The sequence below is a fragment of the Lepisma saccharinum genome, chromosome 2 (genome assembly GCF_977018435.1).
Source record: "Lepisma saccharinum chromosome 2, izLepSacc3.1, whole genome shotgun sequence".
Taxonomy (NCBI): domain Eukaryota; kingdom Metazoa; phylum Arthropoda; class Insecta; order Zygentoma; family Lepismatidae; genus Lepisma; species Lepisma saccharinum.
The window spans coordinates 65,249,926-65,275,434 of record NC_139230.1 but is presented as its reverse complement, the minus strand read 5'-3'; positions in this window follow the sequence as shown (position 1 = coordinate 65,275,434).

The window sequence follows — 25,509 nt, the reverse complement described above, 5'->3', positions numbered from 1 at the left end:
AGAATTTGTGTGCCTTCAGAAAGATTCACTCCTTACACACCTTCTTGATTATAGGATGGCAGAAGAAAAAGTCCCTGATATATGTACTGCTTGTGAGAGTTGTATTCCGAGATTTGTGTTAATGTTCTGTTTGCCTATTTTTCATCTTTCCTGATGAGGAATGTAAGAGGTACTTCTGGTTTGTAAATTGTAACTCAATTCAAAATTTTCGGTTCCAAGTCGCAAAATGTGACTGCAAATTTTAGTTCACGCCTATATAAATCCGCCAGATGGGAATTTTTCGCGACTACGCTATGCAAAATTAGCATATCTTGACTTTTTAAATGTAGAAGCATGGACTATTGGATAGTTTATATTATTGGTCAATGGGTAACTTCATTTAAAAACAAAGAATTTATGTGTAAAAGTTCTTTATATGACGCAACAGAATGTATCTTTGATAATGATTTGTCTCCTTTGCCCTCCCCCTGGAAAGAAATCCATGGTCATTGCTGCCCATCCATACTGTAATTACTTTAAACAGAAAATTCAAAGTGCACGAATAATCTTCCCACTTGGACACGGGAACTACAACCAACCGTGGCGTTGAAGCTGTTGGCGTACGGGACAGAGGGAAAACAAGGCAACTGGTTTCGAATCGACGGTTATGCATGAAACTGTTCTGTCGTTTATTTCAATTAGCTCACTATGGATTAAATATAATCCAGATAATTCTAAAAGGTAAATTATCGAGAAGAATAACGAAAATTCATTTTATCCTGAAATCGCTGCACAGTACTTTATTCTTCTTGTACAAAAGAGAGGTTTGGGAAATTACACGTTAATATATTTGAATCATTTTACATACCTTGACTGACAAATGTGCCATATTGGTATCCTTCTCTTCTGCAACCTGTCGTGACGTTCCGACGATTCTGTACCTTTCACACACACACATGAACACATGCAGATTTGCTACTATCTTGAGACACAGTTGAAGTAATAATTAGTTTTCAGTAACGATTAAACACTCACACGTAAGACTTTGACCCATTTCGTCGGGCCCGCTTGACTTGCAAGCTGCGCGTAGAGCGAACGAACGTCTCATCACTGAACATCTGCTGAAGGGATTGACCAGTACTGATCAATGTTGCCAGTGCAATCCTCGATGCTGTAGAAGATACTTCCTGTGGAAATAAGTGTAATATAATTTACGCATAGACGCAGACTCTGTACGGATGCAATACCGCTTTATGTACAGAAGCCTTCAATTCGAACAACGTTGGCTCGTTACAAACTGCACAAATCAGTCTTTTAGAGCTGTGGTGGTTTACATATTCGTAGTTTCGTAACATACTTTTGGCTCGTATACGTAATTTTTCAGCATCTGCAAGTTAACCCTAACTTGTCCATGCCGTCATATCATTTTACCTTTATATGAAAAAATTTAATTCAATAAATATATCCCTAACACTACGTATTTTCTCAAACTCAATACTCACTTAACACCAGCACACTGCAAAATTAACTCTAACCATATTTTCTCAAATATGTTTCAATAAACAATTCTAAAACCAAAATAGGATAAATACTAACGTTGCACAACCACAATATTCAAAAGGTATGCCTTTTTCATCACTAACATTGAAGAAACCATTTTCTGATCGAATCACTGCTTCCTTTCTTGTTTACATAAGTTTAGTTATTTATTAAAAGGTATGCCCTTTTTCATCACTAACATTGAAGAAACCATTTTGTGATCGAATCACTGCTTCCTTTCTTGTTTACATAAGTTTAGTTATTTATTAAACATAACAATTACAAATAGTACAAAATTAATAAAAATTAATAACCAATTATTGAATGAGTGTCACACACATATTTTATCATTCACTAAATCTCCCAAAAACCATATTATTTCCTCATCAATGCTTTTCTGTTTACATATTATTTATAATAATTACAAAAATTATCGTCATTACTATCCAATTGTACACTGTCACTTCATGAGTGTTTAGAATAACACGCATTCAAAGATGAGGTCTGATAGGCTCACCAAGTGCATTTTGCCTTCTATTTACATTATATTTATGTTTTATGAACAAACGTAATACAGAAATATTGGGAACAACCTAGGGACTAATGTAAATTATTCTCATTTTTTTTATAAAAATTTCCACAGTTGAAAAATCGAAAAAGTAGAGGTGGTGGGCCTGATAGACCCCTCCTCGGGTAAGCTAGGGTTAATATTGACGATCAGGATGAATCGTCATCACTTTATGCAAACATTCAATAATCGGGTAAGGACCTACAATTTAAAATGACTGTAGGGTATGCGAATGCACCTACGAATGTCTTAAACGGAATTTCAGTAGTATCTTTTTCGTCGCAGCCAAGCTTAGTGGAGAGCATGGTACCTTGCTAATTCAAAGTCCCAGCAGGCCCATAGATAGGGCTGAAACCTAGGGCGCCATTCAAAGCCTTTTTTATAAAAATAAAAAGACAAGAATATCAAAATATGTGACGGAGCAATTTATGCTTGGCAAAGGTAAGGGGAGAAGGACAACATACAGGGTGTTCCTCGACCTTGCTCTGATTGAATATTTTCAAGTGATGAAGTGATATCTAGATACGCCGTTTTTGGAGGTGAAGAGGGCATCCACGTGAAAATTGATGTCACATTGATGTCACCATTCCACTTGGTACAATTATTAATCTTATTCTTAACCTTCTTGTAAGTGTATATTCCTGCAATACACTGCTGGAAGTTTCTGATTCCCGAAGTAGTAGTAATGGTATACGTTTTCAAAGGTGTTCTTCACACACTAAGAACTTAAATATTCTTAAATATACTGAACATGTTTTTAAAATCAGAAATGCAAACCACAGATCTTAAAATATAACCTATTTCTTCAGTTTTTTCTTTGTTTTTCATTTCAAAATTTGTAGAATGTAAATATCACAAACCATGGCATAACAAGATTGATTGATTGATTTAGTTTATTTTACTTTGCTTTTCTGACTCTTTTGGCTAATCAAATCACTAATATAATGATGAATTGTGACAAGATGAAATGAATGAACAGACAATCACAAACACATGTGGACGACACAACGCAATTTCTACTGGCTGTAGGTCCAGTCGCCAGAGCCTCGTTAGTGTGCAACAATGCAGTCGAGGGTGTACTACGTCGAAGTGAGGTTTCTTTGGAAATGGTCACCCCTTACAACCCGGCATAAGAAGAAAATATCGAAGGGAGCACATAAAATATATGGGTGCTTAGTGGCCTAAGGCACCAACATATCTAGCTACGGGGCAGCTTACTGCACATACTATCAGTCATTAATCAGTGCCTTACAGACAACAATATCATGAATAAATCGTATGCAATATCTGAGTGTTTAGTAAACGCCGCGAAGCGGGCAAGAATTTGTTTATTTGTAACTAATAATCATATTAATTTGATAGGATGTCAAAGTTCACAGCGTGTTGCGAGGTCTAATCTTTTCCAACGGTTCTATTCGCTCGTTCGGCGGCTCTTTTTCCTCGTCGCCCGGGGCAATGACCCCACTCGCCCCCCCCCCCCCCCACCCTACCCCCAAATATGGCAGTCGAGTGTAAATGAATGCTTGATAAAATTCATTAGATCACAACCATAACAATTTGAACTGCAATCAATTTATGCTCCGTATTTTGTCCAATATCGAAGTGTGACGTATCCATCGGCAGTAGAAGGTCAGCTGCTAAATGTCAATGGGATCGTTACAAGCCAGAAGTGCCCTTAACTGTACAAGATATGTCAACCAAACCCAAGAATGTTTATTTACCTCTCTCCCCCATGTACATAAATGGTATGTGTAAATTCCGTTGTGTATCATGGACCTGTTCCTTTCTGTGAAAACGTTTAAAATTTCCATAAAAAATATTGTTTTGGACATGAGAACGTAGTGCCTGTAACACAGCGTGTTAATCGTTTTCCCTTTAATCTTTACCTTAGCAAAAAACGTAGTACATAGTTTCACTCAAAACCAACCTACAGAGGTACGTGAATGTGTAGGTGCCCTGTCATGGGCATGCACTTCTCCGTTCAGTATATTATTCAGTGATTTTGACCCATTCAATCTGTTTAACTGAAAAATATCGTTATAATTTCAAATTATCTTCCCATTTATTATTTTATATTCTCTTTAATTAACTCCTGGTTTTGTAACTTTCTGAAGCTAATTATGACGATTGGATATGATTATAACTAGTAGATGAACTCGCAAGAACAAAGGAATATCCATGCACTTCGGGACCATAAACCAAAACCTTCTGAAGTAAGATCAACGTGCCAGCTACAGAGAATGCTATTTTTTCCTGTAACTATTCACTTTTCGTTTAGTCATTGTAACATATAATTTTAGTGAATGTATACTCATAGCAAAATTAAATTATCACCAATAATATTTCCCAAATCACATTTTAAATGTACCAAATTCATTCTTTCCACTAGTAACTATGGGTGTGAGCACTGGCGTGCGCAGAGGTGGGATGATGATCAGCCACCCCAAATTTTGAGAAAATCATAATTTTCAAATGAAAGAAATAAAGAACTTAGGGATATACCAGAGTGGTAAATGAATCCCGCCCCCCTTTAAAATGAGCTCCGATTTCCATTTTTGTCATTCGAAAACTTTCAAAACGACGGTTAAAAATGGTAATTACGAAATATTTATAGTGTATCCTCCCTCCCTCTTTTCATACCCTTTACAATTCCAGCCCCCATCCTGCGTACGCCAGTGACTGTGAGCGTACCTATCCATTACTCTGTCTATTTTAGCCGTGTTATGTAGCTTGTGTACCTTCATAGAATATACAGACTTTCACTTCAACCATCACACATAGAGCTTGAACCCAGTTATAGCCACTCATAATTCTTAATATACACGAGCCGTTTAGACAAATATCGACTTCTTTGAAACCTCAAAATCCATTAGGTCCAAGGGATGGATCCAAGGGTCAGATGAATATGTAGTCCGTTCCCGTTTGCGGTAAGAAACTATCCCTCTGTTTGGACACTTTCTAATGCGTTCGCTAATATGTTGAACGCAAAGTTTGTTTCCTATGTTCCGCCCAAATACACCTTCTCTGTGTTTTTCACTTTCCTCTCGCTGCTTTTTGGTAACGGGTCGATAGCCAAATGGTACCCTGAGTAGTACCCATTGGCATGCTCAAGTAGTAATACATATACAGTAGAACGTCGTTTATCCGTACGTTAATTATCCGCAACGTCAGTTATCCGCACACTCATAAAAGCAAGATTCAACGAGTGTTTTCTCATTTTCTCATGTCTTTTGTTTTCTTGTACATGTATACGTATGTAGTACTGTGTACTGTATGTATAAAAAAACTGTACTGTACGTGCTTTTCTTTGTTATATAAACACATGTTTGATTATCCGCAAAAATTGTTATACGCATAACCTTCGGTCCAAATTAATGCGGATAATCGACGTTCTACTGTATATCATTATGTACAATTGGTGAAAAGAACCACGAAGAGAGAAGCGGATATTCATTCGGCTATATAAGTTTATATTTAAGTACATAAACATATTTTCGGAGTTTCTTTATATTCCCTTATTAGCAGACTATCATCTGCTTCCAAAATTGAATTTGTGTCACTCCATCAGTGATTTTTCAGCTCATCTTAATTTTTGTCTGACAAATATTTCGGTAGAGTTGAAACTGGACTCTTTCACGCGCTATAAATTGTAGAACCTTGAGGAAATTTTATTTTTAGTAAAGTAGAGATTAGAATTGAAATATTATATAATTCATCCAAATATAATTCGTCCCGCACTGCAGCCCTGCTCTCTAAAGCCCAAGCTTTGGGCTCCGGCCACGGAACGCACGCAGGTTTGAGTCTCCTGGGGAAAGCATAAAGCCCTTTCTCCTGAGATTTCGGCCAGTGAATGCACTGTAAAAAAATACACATTCTGCACACTGTCTAGAAACTACTTTTGATTCCTTTTGGTACACATCAAATGTGTTTGGAAGTGCTCAAAAAGTGTTTTAAAGGCATACATCATGTGTTTCCAAAAAGTGTTCCAAAAGTGTGCAAAAAGTGTTCCAAAAGTGTGCAAAAAGTGTTCCCAATTTGTTGGTATTCCCAAGGCGTTTAAAAGTGTTCTCAAGAAACTAATTTTGATTATTTTTGGTACACTTTTCACATTTGGAACACTTTTTGAACAGTTTGAAAAACATGTCTAGAACACTTTCAGGACATATTGAAGCTAATTTTCGTTCACAATGAGACATGATTCATTTTTTATGCTGAAGAAAAAATAAATATATTAATTTCCCTTCCAACTTAATCAACAATTTTCAATTATGAAGAAAAATTGAGTGATACAAGACTAAACAGTAAAAAGTCAATATCCTGTAAATTTAAATTATCACAAGTAACATAAAACATAGAAAAACTATTAATACCATTTTGAATCATGACATCCATGTTGTCAGTGAACAATAAGAGAAATTTGGGTACAGTTCATAGTAACAAACAATACAGAGGATCCTGAGACACAATATTTATTATTTGACACAGATACACTGGCGCTTACTGCACGTTCTGCTTTGAATTATTGAACATATCACATAATATAGATGATTCAGGGCGACAGTCTGTATTTATGACCTAATAGTATATACTCGACTATTGCCATAAATGTGGCATATCTTTTGAGGTTAACAACTTGAAAAATATTGTATGTGCCAACAAGTGCATAGATAAATGTTTGTAAATTGGCACATTGTTCACTTTCAAGCATCCAGCTACCAGGACAGCATTCCTTCCACTAATTCATTAAATGGTAATTATTCCTGAAAATAAACGTATAAAACAACACATTTCTTGAATTTTATTACAAAATATCACATTTATTTCTGATCAAGCAATATCACTTTAACCCTGAAGATGAGAGTGACGTTAGTTATCGAAAGCGGAATATTTCCCGCAACTCATCTGGTCGATAACCGGAGAGAATCTATTCAAGCAATATCCCATTAAAACAAGCTAAAATTGGTGGAAATAAATCTTTTCATATGCTCTATCATCGGTTGCAGTGTTAAGAGGGGAAGGGGGGGCAGTTGCACCACCCACACACACTTTTTGCCACTTTTGTCCCTGCACTATGGTCTCTTAATGCTAAGCATTTTCTACCAAGAAAATGTACCACCCCCACACCAAATCCACCCCAGTTTTGACACCCGATCGCCATTACTGTCTGTTATACTATATATACAGTATATATGTTTGTTTCATTTGGTCTTTTAAGTCCACTTTGTGCACAGTGAAGTTAATTGGGACTGGACCTACAGTTTTTAAAGTGCGATCCAAACCACCATGTGCTTCCACCGGGAATCGATCCCGGGTCCCCTGGAATACAAGGCGACGAGGCTACCATTGATGGTATTTATATGGGCCATCGATGAGGTCCATATATACGTATGTTCCTGCCAGCGGCGGCAATTAGTGGCTCTGGGGACCGTTGCCTCCACATTTTGTCCCTGCATTATGGCCTCTTAATGGTGAGCCTTGTCTAGCAAGAGAAAGTGAACTGTGTTCTCCCTCTCCAGGTCTGAAACCCAGTCGCGGCATTTATTACTTATTGCACTTATTACTGCAATTTTATAATACTTTCAAACAGAATCAGGTACTAACATTGCTTTGACAATGACCTCAAAGGCCTGATGTACCATGACATTTAATTCATGTAATACAGAGTATCTGTTATAACCCAAGGATCACCATGCTTTGGCATTCAAGTATATCCCTGTGTTAGTTTGCTTTTTATCTATACTAAACTCCATGACACCACATCCCTTTGAGGGGCCAATGCCTGCTAAGCTGCTTTTCATTGGAGTGGTTAGTAGTACTCACCACTGTTACTGGTCTACGAAATCAGAGTCTACTATTTATTTCAAGTAGCTCCCCAACTGATCTCATGATTTTTGGCCAAAACATAAATTTTTAAGCTCCCAAGGGTTCGAACCAAAGACCACTCATATCATAGACAAGAGGAGCAACCAAACATTCGGCTCTTCCATTTTACTAATGACTTCAAAATTTTCAGAATCTAACTACTCAAATTGTACTTCTACCTCTTTACAATATTACTCCCACTTCCTACCCTCAACTACAGTAATCAAAGTTTCTTCATGCACTTACCTTGTACGTCGCAAGATAACTTTCTCCTTCATGTTGCATATCCTTGCACAGGGCCAAGAAACTATTCACTTAAAGTTACTGTAAAACAAAATAATACCATATTTACTGCTGTGCAATCAGCATTGGGGAGACATTAGCATAACATGGTGCTGTAAATATATTAGAAATGATAATTTTCTTAAAGCTAGCAAAGAAGGCAGATTCTGAAATATGCTTCTAGGCCAACACGAAGTGATATAATACTTGTACTTTACACAATACATATGGGTTACAATGAAAACTAGTCTATTTCTTGACAGCCTGTTCAAATCAATTTTCAAATCCAACCAGTTATGAACAATTTATATTCAATACGTAATGCATAATACTTTTCGGTTCAGAAACTTTTATCCTTGTAATTACATAAAAATATGATATAAAAATATAAGACAGAGGAGCTCTAAAAAATCCCTAGAGGCGTATGTGGGACTAAAACAGATGAACACAAGCAGAATTGAAAAGATTACGTAATTCTGAATGATGTAATTTGTACTCTAATTACAATCAGAAACCCATATATTCCTTCTCTCTCGCATTTCCCTGTCACCGTTTTCTCCTTTCCAAGCGTTTTCCTTCCAACCACTTGTCCCCTTCTCTCACAAAATGAAAGAAGAATAGAGAAAAAGATAGAGAAATAGGAACTCAATCTCCCTCTACATTTTATTTTTCATTTTTCCCATTATCATTCTCTCTCTATCTTCTGGCCAGAGAGAGGGAGCAGAAAGAGGGAGACAAGGGAAAAAGAAAGAAATACAGTGAAAGTGAGGAGGAGGAGAAGCTCTCACTCACTCTCATTCTCTCTTAAACCTGGAAAGGAATGAAAGAAAGGGAGAGAGAGGGGGGAGAAAGCGAGATGACTCCTCTCTCTAAAGCATAGCCATTGGCATTGGTAATTGTTTCTTCTCTCTCTTTCTAAAAGCGAGATTTACTCTCTCATACTCTATTACTCACTCTCTTCTTCTTCTCTCTCTTGGAGAGAAGGAAAAAGGAGAGAAATACAGTGAGAAAGGGTAAGTGAAAGGGAAGATGCTCTCTTTCTTTCTCTAAAACAAGATACAGAGAAAAATGTGGAAGAATGAAAGGAAGAGGGAAGGGGCCTCTCTCTCTCTCTCTCTCTCTCTCTCTCTCTATATCCAACAAAGAGAGAGAGAATGTGGAAAGAAAGAAAATAGAGAGAAATAAGAAATACTAAATATTGTTGTAATAATGAAATTACCAAGTCCTTGGTGGGTAGCTAGATGTTAAAAGGCATTCATTTTGTGTCTCAAGCTATTTCTAAAAAATGAAAGAGAAAATACATAACTGAATTTTATATTGGCCATGATATTAAAAGTATTGATCAGTTGCGTAAAATACGTTTTATTTCCAAGGGTTTTACCAGAATTTTCCATCTTTGTATTTATGGGTGATAGAGTAAATTTATAGCCAAAATGACCATAAATTGGCCATTTCTAAAAAAAATATCTGAATACCATAGCATGGAACCATCCAATGGGAAACTATTTGGATTGTGGTTGATGTTATCAGATGTGCCAAGGATTTTCGAAAAGTGTGTGTATATGGGGGGTTACGTACATATTATATATATACAGTATATATACATATTAGAAATAAGCCCTTTATTTGCCCATTTTTTCCCTTCCTTTGATATACTTTTTTTTAGGAGTACTGGGGGCAAAAGAGGGGAGTTATGACCCACATATACCCTTCCCCGTCTTGGACAGGCCACTGGATGTCAAGCAATTTAATTCATCTGAGCCTAAAATCTACCTAATGGTAAAACGAAGGAAAAATATTCTTTAAACATTTTACATTAATTCAACATTCAATTTTTCTATTTATGCTTGCACTTGCAGTCATCTGTGTGTATGTCATAATTTCAAACATGACCAACAATTGCTTCATGGGAAATTTTCTATAGAAATTTAGATATTCTTTGCATTGATTGGTTTGTAAATGCAATTATACATGTTACAGATAACAAAATGCATTACACGCTTACCTTTTTTGCAAGCTTTGTTGGTTGGCATCCTCAATAGTCATAGAAAAATTCCTCTTCAGTCGGTTCACACGCCTCAAATTCCTCTGCACCATACTAGTCTCTGGATACTCCTGTCTTGTCTTCATGATAGGAACAATAACTGCAGTAAAGAAAAGTGCATCAGACGTCTACTTGGGATAAGCAGAAAAATAAAACCATTGATTTCAAACAAGATACTGGATTCATTCCATTTAAATGACACCATATAAATAAACTAGAGCAAGTAGCATTAAAAAATAATCCAACTTTTTATGCAAATCCTAGGATTATAATTTCGATCCAAATTAATAAAATTGAAATGTTGATTTTGAAATATCACTTTTTAAAATAATCTGACATAATGTTAGTATGGAAAGTTAATTGGACATTGTCCATTCTGATGCTTAAAAGTACACTTATTAAAGCACTAGACAATGCATAATGTCAAATTAACATTGCATGCTAATTGCTAAGATAGAATCATTGTCACTAACATTCAATAAGGGGTCCCGGGTTGGATACCCAGTGGAGGCACATAATGGTTCGGATCCAACTTTAAACTGTAGGTTCAGTTCCGATTAGCCTTACTGTGCATAACGTGGACTTAACACCAGATCAGCTAACATTCAGGGTTTTATTAGAATAATGTTTCTGAACTTTCATAAATAAGATTAAGATATCCTACTTTATTTTTGTAATAAAACAAACAAATAAACAAAATAGGGTTTGTTTAAATGAGCTGTAGTGGTGGATGATTGGTGCGGGTGACCATGAGAACAAATGAAGAGGAAAAGAAACGAGGAACACACGTGCACACACAAACAGGAGTTTCCTTACAGAAGAAACTCTCGACTTTGGAAAAACCTACTACCAATTCTCATGGCAAAAAGTTCGTGTTATAGGAAGGAAATAACTTTACAGCAATTCTCAAGGTCGCCTGACGTTGCGAATGAACCACGTGATATCCTCCTGATGGCAAATCTGAGGAACAAATCTATCACTCAACAGCCAACAGCTCTAGTCAAAGCAAGAAAGCGTGTGTAATTACAAATCTTACCGTTTTTCACGTAATTAATGTTATCTTGATTATTAATATTATCAGCTTATGAAAATGTCAAGTATTATAATGTTTTCTTCAAGACATACATGAACTACTAGACGTTCCGATATTTGTAAGGAACAAGTCATATTTTGATTAACGTTGTAATACGAGTAGGCTCTTCAATCTAGAAATATTTCTGATAGACGCAAACAAATATTTATAACGAATATTGCAGTACACTGTAGCCAACGCCGTGCTTCCAAAAGTTATTTTCAAATGGTTTGAAACTATAGTGAAAATAATAGGGCAATTTTAATAATCATACATTATTTAACTATACCATACTTCGGAAAAAGGGAAAGAAAAAAGTATTGGCCGTGTGGAGATCAAAATGTCAGTCTGAGTTTATAAGTAGGACGCCTTAATAACCAACTACTCTAGATTTCTCTCTCTTTCCACTCAACATGCTCTTCCGGTCTAGCTCGGCAGATACCACATAGCACGTTTCGTACAGCCACTTCACTTCTTGCAACTTTACATTTCGCGAGAGACCTGTTGACATATTTCCCCCATAAATTACAGTTTGGTTTGTGGCCATGATATTTTTTATGTTCTTACGTATGATAGTTGTAGCCTGTAGGAATTTTATCAGTTCCTACAAGACAAAAGCTGAGTCGGAAAGACTGCCACGATGATCGACAGTGTTACAAACTGTGAAAAATTCGAAACCATTTGCAGTTTCATTGTCGACATGGTAGGACCGTAATTAAGATCAACACGCGTGTTGTTTATGTGACCAAACACCCAATTGCTATTGTGTTCATTTCTATCTATATATGCGTTTTGTGGGTGCGTGTTTGTGTGCGCGCATGTCTGTGTATTTTTTGTTTCAATATTCAATTTATGCAAAAAAATTAGCACGTAATGTTTATCAAGTTGAAAATAATATATTTTATCATTTTTTGGAACCAACAAAACAATCATCATTCTCAAATTCACCGAGTTTGAGAAGATATCTGCAGCAATAACAATGTTGTCGAATGAAGAAAGAGCAAATAATGTGTTGCGAAATTTTTATCATTTGTTTAATTATTTTAATTATACGTCAGAAATGAGTAAATACATCAATTACATATCTTTTGTAGCATCACCAAGACTACGACGTACTGGCGATGCTGGTTTCTTGCATGTGAGGTTTGCTACACTGGCCCGTCTTGTTGTCATATCGTGCAGATTTGGACTTTGAGATTTTCGAGGGTGGGTGTTTTTTTTCGCTCACAGGTGTACATAGCAATTTGTTACTAACTTATTTATTTAAAAAATATGAAACAGGAATTCACTTTTGAGGTTTTCTTTATGTGAAGTCCGGCATTGTGTGTGTGAGTCACTAAGGTGTGAAATTAACTAAAGGAACTTCCTTAACATGACTGAAAATATGAAGTCATTATTTATTTTGACACCCGAACTCGTCACAGAAAGGTTCTTGCTACCTTGAGACTGTGCAGATGCTATGCCAGCAGCTCAACAAGTATACAGCCCATTTTCGATGAAATTAAGTCTCATACCAGAATAATGCTTTCTATAGAATCAAAAATATTATGCGCACAGGGTGGCATTACGCAATTATGTGCTGTTGAGGTACGTGGAATAACTCATATTATACATACACACACGTACACACATGTATATATGGATATTTTGTGCCCCTCAGACGTTCCTGCTCTAGTATACTGCTTCGTATGAGCATGGGTAAAATATTCCATGAAAGTTTTCTATCATTGCTCAGATGCTAATCTTGATTACGTATACAGTGGAAATTGAAGCATTTTGCAAAGTACCTTAACTGGGAATCGAATCCGGGATCCTTTGATGGCGAGGTAACAGCGGCGCCTGAGAGGTCCATGTGATCATGCACCACCCCTGCAGGATACTATTCGTAGGTCTAAATGAACGAAAATACAAGTATTATCTCGTTATACTAATTGTCTCGTGATGAGAGTATATACAAAAATGATGGATTGATTTGGTTTATTTTACCTCGCTTTACAGCCACTTTTGGCTAATCACGAAGATGAGGATGAGTGGTGATATGATGAAATTTATTAATGGACTCTCACAAAGAACATTCGAACCTGGAAGCCTTTGCGTAAAAGCGCGCTGTGCTAACCACTCCGCCACAGAGGTCGGTGAATGTCAAATAAATTATTTGAAATAATATGGATCTGACGGACAACCTCAAATATATGGATTTAATTCATTAAACATTTGGATAACAGGCCTATAATTTGTACACTTCAATTTTTTCTAGCAAAAGGCGAACTAGGTTGACACGAGATCTCTTAATTTCACGTTACATTTACTTGACTCAATACGTTGGATGTAATAGCTTATCACGAGTAGTTGCACACTGATGTCATTCATCATGTGATGACTTAGTCCTAATGACTTTACTTGCTACCACAATGCATTTACATGCATTGATTTCATTTATGTAAGAGTTTGGCGCTTTTATCTACTTTCATAATCAAAGTGTAATATAATTATTAAGACTACATTTCAAAGGAACTAAATTCCCCGAAGGATGAGCGTTGTCTGCTATGCTTTGGATACTCCTTAATCACTTGTCAATTTCAGGCTTTCGTGTCGTTCTTCAAGAAAAGATAACAACCTGAAAAACCCTGGGAAAAGAGATCCGTTATTGATAAAGTTCTCGCACACACGCACGTTTGTGTGCATGAACACACACACATGTACGTACACATATACATGTAACAATTGATTGATTTTGATTTTTGCGTCGCTTTACTTCCACTTTTGGCTAATCGCAACGATGATAATGAGTGATGACATGATGAAATTGATAAAGGAACACATACAAAGAACATCCATGCCCAGGCCGGGATGCAACTACAGACACACATGAAAAAAGCAATACACATTGCACTATTCTTTGCTAACTTACAGTAAATTTCCGAAAGCTAAATGAACAATATTTCTGCATGAAACAATTACAAAACCGTGACCATGCAAATGCGTTGTGTTTCCCGCACCGCCGGGGTAAGACTGCGATCAAGTTCTGGTAAGAATGAGCACTTTCTACGCAGAGTCACATTTGTATAAAAGAAACACAAATCACCTAAAAAATTTCTATGATATGGGATACATTTCTCGTCTCGTGGCATTCTCACTGTAGGCATAGTGAATCCCGTCCTGCACTTGGGTTAGGAATCGCAACACAAATCACAAATAAAGGTTCCTGTTTCATACGAGGTGCAATTTTCATGCTACCACTCGTCACATATGGAACACTGTATCCAATCCTCTATTGAAGGATCCCTGTATACTTCTCATTACAACCTGGGCAATTGTACTCTTTCTTCTGGTGTTTTCTGCTTGCTACATCTTCTTCAACAACGATGTTCCGTTTCTATTTCCCCTGAACTTTCTTCTTACTCTTCTCAGCCAACGAGGCTTCCAAATTAACTTTGAATGGAGAACCAGTTAACACCTGAGACTGCCTTCCCTTTCGTCGGCGGTGCTGAATATGCTCTGCACGTGGAAGTGTTGAATTTGGTTAACGGAAATGTGCCCTTATGATCCAGTATTGTTAACCCCACTTGTTGAAGGCTGCTCACCTGGAGTTTCAGCTGATGCATGAGCCACATTTGCCTGCTGTGGCACGTCATTGGTGGATGGTCCAGTATTGTTAACTCCACTTGTTGAAGGCTGCTCACCTGGAGTTTCAGCTGATGCATGAGCCACATTTGCCTGCTGTGGCACATCATTGGTGGATGGTCCAGTATTGTTAACCCCACTTGTTGAAGACTGCTCACCTGGAGTTGGAGCTGATACATTTGTCATAGTAGAGGGAAGAAACTCGTCCTCAGTGAAGATGTCTTGATTGAAAGGGCATAATCCAGTCACTTCAAAATCCTTCATGCCATTCCCAACTGTAGCTGCCTTCCCATATGCCTTTGTAAAAATGGATGCCACTTGGAAAACTGTGATTGGGCGACCTGGATGGTTACTCATCCACTTTTCACACTCAAATGAATAAAATGACTTCAGTGGACCAAAAAATGATCTATCTAATGGCTGGGCCTTGCAAGCCACACACTTGTGGGGTAAAACTGCGCACGTGCGCAGTCGTGCCTCGTGTTGCATTCCTGAACAAATCACGTGATGCTGCCCAGCCATTGCACAAAGCAATGGAAACTAATACGCAAGTGGACTCGGCATTAACACATCTTCTTCTATCCATCAACATCGTAATATTATAAACATTCACAGTCACGTAGTACTCAAAACACGTAGTACCAAAATAAATAGCAAACACCCTCAAAATCTTTTCACTTACCTCTCTCAGCACAACGAATTTCAAACGTATCGTCACCACTGTCCACAGCAGTGGGGCAGTGGTGCCAACTGTGTGTGTTTTTCACCTCGAAAAACCGGTGCGCAGTCTTACCCGCCGCGCAGTCTTACCCCACCTTATATGTTAAATGTGATTCATTAAGTGGAGTTAAGTTGTAATATTTATTTATTTTGGATTATGTTTAGCTCTCACGTCAGCGGTTCATGCTGCGTTTTCTCACTCTTGCACTTGGGCTGACCAGATGAAATAATACCACAAAATCCCAAACCTTCAAGGAAAAGGCAGCTGAATTGCCCACAGTAGAACCGAGCGAAAACAAAATATCTACGTACTACCGGACGGCATTATGTTTCTGATAAAACAAAGAAGACAGTGAAGGCTGTAGCCTTAGGACTTTCCTGAGGAAAGGTTACGACAAATTGTTCGGAGAGGAAGAAAATATATTTCAATCAGTTTGGGATCTGGGAAATTTTAATGCCCAGAATACTAATCTTATGGCTGGCATGAAAATGACGCGAAAGGAAAGAGATGAAGAGCAGTGAACAAGATCAGTATTTTTTTTCGCATTACATACTGGTTCATGGAGATGGAATTTCAATCTGCAAATAAACTTTTTTAACTGTCCATGGCTTGCAGAAGCATGCATGAAGAGTGAGAAATTTTCAACAGCAAATAAAAGATTATATAACAATAGCAAAACAGGAAGGGAGAGGTGAACATGATAATCATGATCTTCTATATCAGATAGCAACGTGCAATCTACGTAGAACTGTCTCAAGAGGAAATTGATGAAAAGAAACGTTCGCATGAATTACATTTGGGAAAAGCTGCGTGTGGGCTAAAGTTAATTGCGAATTCAACCACTTTGACAAAGGAAAATACACAAGAGTATCATGTAATAGCAATAGATGTTCAGCACGTATTTCTCACTCCAAAATCCACCGATTTGGGGGTGGGGGAATTTCGTTTCTTTCCATCTTTGCCGTCCTTTTCTCTTGGGAATATTTCTTACCTGAACTTGTCACAAGCTGTTATTTTCACATGCTAAATCGGCAAAGAATAAAAGCTAGTAATAGCCAATATTGCACTCGTCAAACCATGTTAGGCTACAGCGTTGTGTTGCATAAATACATTGCGCTACAGAGATAATGCATATTTTTTTAAAAAAAAATCTACTTCCGTTCAATGCAATCATCTATGAATATTGGCATTTATATCGCAATAGATATTATGATGTGTTTTGCTTCAATATGTAGTCCTACAGAAAACTTTATCTTGGGCTTGTCGTTTCATATTTGGTATTTTGTCGAGAAGTTTTGATCTCTCTAATTTCAAGAGTGTGCAACATGCTGCATGTTGAATGTATCGATTTGATCACGTTCGATTGCGGGACTTGACATGTAATAAAAATATACATGTTTAGTTGACTATATACAAAATATATGTTGCATGTTGTGTGTCTCTTACACGTTCTTTTTTAATATGTGTATGTGTATATTAACATGAAACCGGCGGATATAATGTAATAGTCAGTAGCGTAACTAACAGGCTCTGCGCCCCCCCCCCCGCAACTTTCAGTTGTGGGCCCCTATTCATTAAAGGAGAAAGAAAGCTTTCTTTTCAAAAATATTAATTGCCGCAGTGGCATGCCCAGGATTCTTCAAAGGAGGGTTACGTATACTGTTTCTTTAGTTGTCAGCCCTCATTGTGCCATTTTTTCCTGCGTTTGATGTTATCTTTTTTTTAGGAATACTGAACAAAGGGGGAGGGGAGGTTATAACCCCACCAACACCCCCCTCAGCCACCGAATTCCCGCCTACGTTTATATTACGTAGGTACATACAAATATGAAAACACATACAGTAGAGCGTCGATTATCCGAACGTCGGTCAACCGAACGACCGCTTAACCGAACTGTGTACTCGCTCGCACCTGTTACTCTCCCACCCTACCGTCCATCATCCCCCTCACTCCCAAACCAAGTTTCCCACAGTAGTCGCCGCACTGAGCCACCGCTGGCGGAACATTGCTTCTAATGGGGCCTTCATAAGGCGCTGCTGACCGGCCAAGCCGCCAGTCGCTGTGTTTCAACAATCAGCACACTTCTGTCGGTGTATGTATTGTTCATGCAAAATGCGTATGTAATATGTACATATTTTTGTTTAATAAACTGTACCACATACTATATATTCCTACTAAAGTTGCCTTTGTACGTTACTTTGTAATACTTAAAGAGATGCCTGTTTTTATGAATAAATTTACTGTACAGTACTTCTTTTTGGCAAATAAACATGTACAGTTCGATTATCCGAACAAACCAGTTTTCCGAACACCCATGTCCCCCAATTACTTCGGATAATCGACGCTCTACTGTACATGGAATTTGAATCAATGTAAAAACTGTTACGAAATGTTAAGACAACAGACAAACTGTGTATCATTATATATTTAATTATAAATGAAAACACAGATACTACAAAAATTACGATTTAAATGCCCATTACCAGTCGTCTGCGTTTTTTATGGAAGCAGCTAGTTTTGCCAAGTCCAGTCCTCTCAATCTCACTCTTGTCATTGTGGTTCTCAATTAATTTTTTATCAATTTTAGCTTGGAAAACGATCTCTCAACTAAGGATTTGAACTATTCAGCTCATGAAGCTTCTCTTTCTACTTTTCTAGTGATTAACATTTTCTGTTTGTAGTTGTAGGGGCATAACAATATGACATGTTTGATTGAAAATATATTTTAACACCGAAAGGAAAACTTTTGTGAACTATCGATATTTTCATTCTTACTGAACCCCCGAGGATTGTGTAACCCCCGCACCGCGGGGTATTTCGGAGGTGTTATTTAAGTCACTGTATGTAGTGTATTCAATATATTCTTTCATCATTTTATGTCCGACAGGTGCTGATGTAATTATATTATAGACAGAGCAAAGAGAAACAATCACCAATAATTAAGAGAGATTCCAAATAAACTATATTAACATTGAATTATATTTTCGGCCATGGTATCCAATAGGTGTTTAGTTCGGTTATGTTAACTTCTATCCCAAAAATGTACTTGGGAAAAAGTACTACCTTCCCAACGGTCAATATTTACTCCTGTCGACTATTTTCTTATCAAACTGAATACTTTCACTTCTGAATAGCCATCTTGAGCAGTATAGAGCATTATAAATTTTCGAAGTCCTACAACACTGAGTTTTTCGATGTAGCTACTTATCACGTTTTTTAACAGATGGGATTGATGAAGGAATGCGTTGGTCGCCAAGCTTTCACGTATCCTTTCAATGAAGTGGTTGCGAACAGAGTACCATCAATGTCAAATCCAGAACACACCATGTTCACATCGAATAATAGTGATCACGAGGTTCACGTGGATCTGACCGGTTAACAAGTATGCCTTGCATAGTTTTGTTAGGGGACCAACCCACGGACGTTAACAAGTGATCTTGAAGTAGACACAAAATTTGTTAGTTTTGCTGGATACATATGTGGTATGTTCACGGAGAGAACAAAATTCAAAAGTATACCGTAATAATACCATAAGAAAGTGTAAATCATGTTTTAGTGTGACACTGCAGCGGTCGCGCGGAAAAAAAAATACACGTCATTTCTTGCGCGGATCACTATTGTGATCCATTGACTATTATTGTTTATACCCAATATTTTGCAACATTTACCTGGTTTGATAGCGAGAATGTCCTTTTCAAAGTATTCTGGTTCACTTAACAAAAAAACATAAGTTATTTCACTCAACACATTAAATCTAGTGAATTACATTTGAATGTGATGAAACCACACAAAAATAGAGACAGGGTATCTTTTTCTTTTATTATTATTTTATTCTCTTTCAACAAAAGATTCACAAACAAGTTCCGAAAACGCTCCCGTCAATAGTCGCGCGGATCACTATTGTGCCTCACTCAAATGTGAGCTCCATAACAAGTCAACAATTGATCTTTTTCAAATAAATGCTGAACTAACATAATTCCTGTATTGTTCCAAGAAGGTACACTGGGAGCGAAAAAGTGTTGCGAACACTTTGTGATTAAATTTTGTTTAAATCTTTAACTCTTTTTCCAAGAGTTCTGGGAACATTCTCAATACTGTTATCGCATGACTACAATTGCAAAATTCTTAGGCACTGTACACACAGTGTATCTAATTTAAATGTTGAGAACGCAAAATGCTATATCTTACAACTACTTAAGCACCAAAGGTAAATCAAATATTTTAATTGGAAAGATTAAAATTACCTACAGATCGATTACTCGAGATTTTCTGAATATATTTTGGTGTTAGGTATGCTATATTTGATTCTGCTAATAACATTAGCTTTGGTTTGGTGAAGTTCGATGCTGCTATTAATTTTAAGTTGTTTGTTTGTTATTAGGGATATTATGTTTGATGCTGGGAGTAAATTTATGTTTAGTTTTTAAGGCGTTAGAAATTTTACTTTTGGTTAGATTAAGCATCTTAAGCTTGACGTTGTTAGTAATTTATGTTCTTGTTAAGTACGTACGGCTTGTTAGGTTTGATGTTGCTTGTAAATATATCATGATCGATTCATTAAATATCGTAAGACCCCATTTGTTTTAGTTTCTTCAGCGGACGTAACTGACGTAACGTGGATCATGTAAGAAACGTTTTACTATTGGCTGTTGCCATGTCCGGATACACTTTAATTGTTCTGATTCCTGAATAGTGTTTCAATTCAGGTACTTTCTGTGTACATATGCTTTAACAATATTGTATTTTTTATTAATTGCATGCCTTATCTTCTCTGAGAAATGCTTCAAAACTTACGTTAATCAAATTTTGTAACAGTTCAATACAATTAAATACAATAATATTTTTCAATATTAGTGTGCTCTGTAAGAAGAAATATATATACAACTGCAGAAGCTGCAATTAACTAGATATGGTGCTTGCTTGTTCTCGTATTGATATAAGAATGGCCACTTTCTGTACATATTTATTCATTGTTGTCAATATTGCGTTTCAGTATGAATTCGCAAATTCTCAAATTCACCTCAATAATATCAGAAGTTGAAGCTTGTGAACAACAATTAATAACAAATCGTAATTCCGTATCTGAAAAGATACACATAGGAAAATTCTCAGTATACTTAATCAGGGGATTTTATTTCTAAACAACACGTTGCGTGTTTCTAAAGCATCACGCAGTTGTATTACGAAAAGGATCCATTTCAAGTAGAGCATTTTGTTCAGGAATACGCTTTTTTCCCCTTCAGAAAATCGATAAACGGTGTTTATTTTTACCTGTTCGTTGGTTTACTCAACATTCGTCCATCCTGGAGCCATTACGCTAGTTGAAATGGATACGATGAATAAAAGGCTTGGGGGTTGTTTTTTCATGTCATGTTATTGAACAGTTGTGTGCTTTGGAAATGCATTTAGGGGGTATAGATTTAGTTTGGAAATATTGTTCCTCTGTTCGTTACGATGTTAGCTTTAATTGTAATAATATTACCAACTGCTCAGAAATTTACATTCTAATTCTACCATTTTTTTTTTTCAGTAAAGCACTGAGGAAACTACAAACTTGTAGTCACGGACACTGCCGGCTTGTAACGATCCCATTGAAAGCCAATGTATTCATTACAAGCGGGCAGTGACCGTGACTGTACACAATTCCACATTATGTACAGGGAGGCTACCTACAGTTTAAAGTTGTATCCAAACCACTTGTGCCTCCACCGGGTATCGAACGCGGGATCCATTGATTACAAGGCAATGAAGTTACTACCACGCCATCGGGGAGCCCCTAAGTAACACGTAAGAGGGAAAGGGATTGCATGGAGGATGCAACGCAGCCTCCTCGTTTGCAACAGAGCGTATTGCTCCTCTTCACCCATTCGCTTTCTCCGTTTCTCTACCGTTATGCATTCAATGACTCCACAGACTCCTGGAACAGACTGTAGGATCAGAATTACAGTTAGATATACATGTGTGTACTCATTATTGTACCAGTGTTTTATGTTTTATCTTCTATATTTTATAATTATACAGGTACATGTATTCGACAGGCACTTATCTAGAAATATGTCTCGGGGGGGGGGGGGTCCGAACCAAGTGTCTCGGTAATAATAATAATAATGTTTACATTAAAATAATTATATTAAATCAAATTAATACTAATTACAATACATAAATTATTATTACACGAATAGGTAAAAATACTATAAGAATAGAGATATAACAGCTCATATTCACTACGTAGCTTACCTGTAATTAAGATCGGAATAACTTATATAAAAACAAGTGCCTTGGCAATGAAGTTAATGTCAAATAGATGAATAATTGAATATTTATCGAATAACTAAAATTATGTTACATGTAGTTGGAGAAAAGTAAGTTTCTGATTAATATTTTATGCATATTATTTTGAGTAGTGGTGCACATAAATCTTATTTGTAATGCCATTCTTTAATTTTGCCTTAGAATATGCTGTAAGAAGGTAAAAGAAACTAAAGAAGGACTAAAATTAAATGGTGTGACTCAGTTGTTAGCATATGCAGATGATGTAGACTTACTGGGGGATGATGTGAATACAATTAAGAATAATGCTAAAATATTTTTCAAAACTGCTAAAAAGATAGGTTTGGAAGTTAACAAAGAGAAAACTAAATATATGCTTACAGGCCGAAACCAAGTGTTAGGTAATAATCAAAATCTAAATATTGATAACAACTCGTTTGAACCAGTTTCCAAATTCAAATACTTAGGAGTAATATTAACAAATGAAAATTATATTAAAGAGGAAATTAAAAGTAGGCTTAATTCAGGAAATGCATGTTACTTCTCTCTTCATAAACTTTTGTCTTCTCGTTTAATATCTAAGAAACTAAAAGTTAAAATATACAAAACAGTAATTTTGCCTGTAGTATTATATGGGTGTGAAACTTGGTCCCTTACATTGAAAGAGGAACATAAATTGAGAGTATTTGAAAATAAGATCCTTAGGAAAATCTTTGGACCTAAAAGGGATGAGGAGACAGGTGAGTGGAGAAGGTTACATAATTTAGAACTACATAATATGTACTCATGTCCAGATATTATTAGAATAATTAAATCAAGAAGGCTTAGGTGGGCAGGCCATGTGGCACGAATGGGAGAGGAGAGAGGAGTTTACAGGATTCTTGTTGGGAAACCAGATGGTAAGAGACCTGTAGGAAGGCCAAGACGAAGATGAAGGGACAACGTTGAGATGGACCTAAAGGAAATCGGTAGGGATGGAAAAGAGTATATAGAACTTGCTCAAGATAGGGACAGATGGAAGGCCTGTGTTGCTGCAGCCATGAACCTTCGGGTTTAAGAAGGCTAGAGAGTTAGTCAGTTAGTTAGTTAGTTAATGCCATTCAAAGCCGTATGATCCCAATATAATCCTTGCCTTCTAAAAAGTTCAGAGGAAATTAATAACAATCGATTATACAACAAATGCTAATATTTTTTTTACATAATTTAGTACTTGCCAAGTCTTTCGGGGAGGCTGGACCCCTGGACTCCACCTAAATACGTCCTTCCTGTCTGTCAAAACCGTATGATCCAAATATAATTCTTGTCTTCCAATAAGTTCAGAGGAAATTATATAACAACGGCTAAACGAATAATTTTTTCATTATTTATTTTTAGTACTTCATAAATCTTTCGGAGGGGGTTCGGACCCCCTGGACCCCCCTAAATACGTCCTTGGTATTCGATATACACGTATATAATTATTCTTGAAGTCTTCGTTCTTGTATGGTGAACGACAAGTGAAAGATCCGGATTAATTGTTTTGATTATTTGTGATTATTTAATTGATTTCTTTGTATTATCGCTCCGTGTATGTTTGTATGTATGCTAATCGTAGTGGTTCTATTTCTGAAATTGGTCGTTTTACTTCTGTTGAGGGCAGTAATTAATTAATTAATAAATGTTTGCCGAACTGTTTATGCACACAAGAGAGATATGCACATCTCACCTATGATAAACATTAATGAGTTTTAACCTGTCTATTAAATTATTTAGAAATTCGACAACTTATCCATTTATTTACGGTGATAATTTTCGTACTCGTCGACTGGAATAATTAGACATAAAATACTAAACATACGGCCATGAAAATAGACGGCTGGGCAGAATTGCGATGGTGCCAGATATGAGAAAAGTAAATCGTGAGAGAGATAAAAGTCCCTGGTTCCCGCGCACTGTATGGCAATGTTAACCGGTCTGCGTTACCTAGTTCGAGCGTCGGACTCTTGAGCAACCGAAAATGAGGCTCAGTGAGGCTCGCAATGTTGCCAACTCATAGCCTTTTACGATGTATGTTAACCTCACTGGCAGTGTTGCCAACTTGTAGCTGTTTACGAATCAGTGTTGGCGAGTTATGTACTGTTTTATACACTAATCTAAACTAACATCGTACTCTATTATGACTCTATCTAACCTAAATTGATGGCATCATACTTTTTTATGACTTGAACTATGTTACCCTGGCAACCTGCCTGCTCATGTTACCCTAGCAACCAAATCAGTGTGTTGTTGCCTACGACCCAATCTAACCTAAAATGGATGGCATCTAACCTTATCGCGATGTAGCTCGTCTCTATCTTATCGGATGTTTAGCAGTTGGCGAAAATCTGCATGCACCCCCAACCTCAGCGTTGCTAACTTACTGTCGTAGTGTTTCAACTTCCGTGCATAAAAATAACCATGCCCATGAACTTGTTCGGGTTCAGGAAGTAAACTCTCATGGAAGCACGGAGTCAGGCTGCTTCGCCAAGCTTCGACCTGTTGCCGTCCATGTTGTCCAAACTAAGTGGCCTGTTAATCATTCACTTGAACAGCATCCTGACCGAATATGATGAAAATATTTGCAAAACATTCTACGTTTTCAACAACATCTTGAATTTTTACCAGTTCCCCATCTCTGGCAAACTGCGATTTGGCATGAATCCCGAAAGTAGAGGGGAGGTCAAAGTTTCTGTGGGCAAGAACTTTTATCGCATCAAGCACAATAATATAACCACTAGTTTGATTCCTGGTGCCAGAATATAGTGGTTTTAGACTGAAATTTTATTTCGATTATTTTATTTGTGCAAAAAGTTAATTTGAAAAACGACAAGAAAACTAACCTCATTTTCGGTTGCTCAATGTGCTTTTTACACCTACTCAGGGGGTTGTGCTCTGACGTGGCAACAGCACGAACTTCTGCCACTCGCCTAATTTCATGCCGGGCGGTTAGATCTCTTGCTAACGACTATCTGCAGGAGGCCTTAGAAAGAGCTCTTCGCGGGCTAACAGCAGACGTCGCTCGCACACTGTTGCCGATACTCTCGTGTCGTCTGCTTCTCAGCCGAACAAACAGGCGGAGGTAGCAACAGGCAGAGGTCACTCACCTTTCCAGAAGGGTGCAGCGACCTAGCTGTGGCAACCGGGCTCGCTCATTCGCGGACCTGATTGATTCTCACAGACATACCCCTATATTTTCGTCTGCTGCAAGAACGCGAAGCGATGATTTTAAGGCCTCATAGATTATACCTGAAGTTGGGTGGTATTTTTTCTTCTGCTTTTAAGAAATTTGTTGTTTTATATTACATCATATGCAGCCAGCGAGTGAGAGAGAGAATATTGATGCATACGTACGTATAAACCACATTCTTCCTATACTCGGTGCTTTAAGCGTAACTGCCGATCAACATAATACTATCGAGTTTGACTATTGAGTCACAGAACTATTTGGTTGATTTATTGATTGAATTGGTTTATTTTACTTCACACCTCTGCCACTTTTGGCTAATCCCGAAGATGAGGATGAGTGATTA